The sequence below is a fragment of the Octopus bimaculoides genome, chromosome 1 (genome assembly GCF_001194135.2).
Source record: "Octopus bimaculoides isolate UCB-OBI-ISO-001 chromosome 1, ASM119413v2, whole genome shotgun sequence".
Lineage (NCBI taxonomy): Eukaryota > Metazoa > Mollusca > Cephalopoda > Octopoda > Octopodidae > Octopus > Octopus bimaculoides.
Genome location: NC_068981.1, coordinates 52825590 through 52825998, shown reverse-complemented (window position 1 = coordinate 52825998; position 409 = coordinate 52825590).

Here is a 409-nt window from a genome sequence, read left to right as displayed (position 1 = left end):
ATCAAGCTGTAAAATAAACAAATTAGCAATAATCATAATGATATAAATTCAAAACACAATAAATTGTTACATAATTATCTTTTAAAGGAGAAAAAATACTTTTAAAAAACGTAGGATTAATGCACTAGCATTTTTTAATATTTTTATAGATATGAAACAAATAAAGAAATAAAGTGATTGAGTGTGAGTGGCATATTTTTCTCTTGAAAAATATATCTTGGTACCAAGTTTGTAGTGGTTTATTTTCTAATCAGATGAGTCTAAAAATTGCTCATTTAACTCCCGAACCAGATTTTATAAATTTCACTTAAGCATACTTCCTTTGCCTAATAAACATGTTAACTATATTATCAGGAACAATAATATTGGTTTGATTTCATTCATCCACCATTAACACTGCTCTACAAAG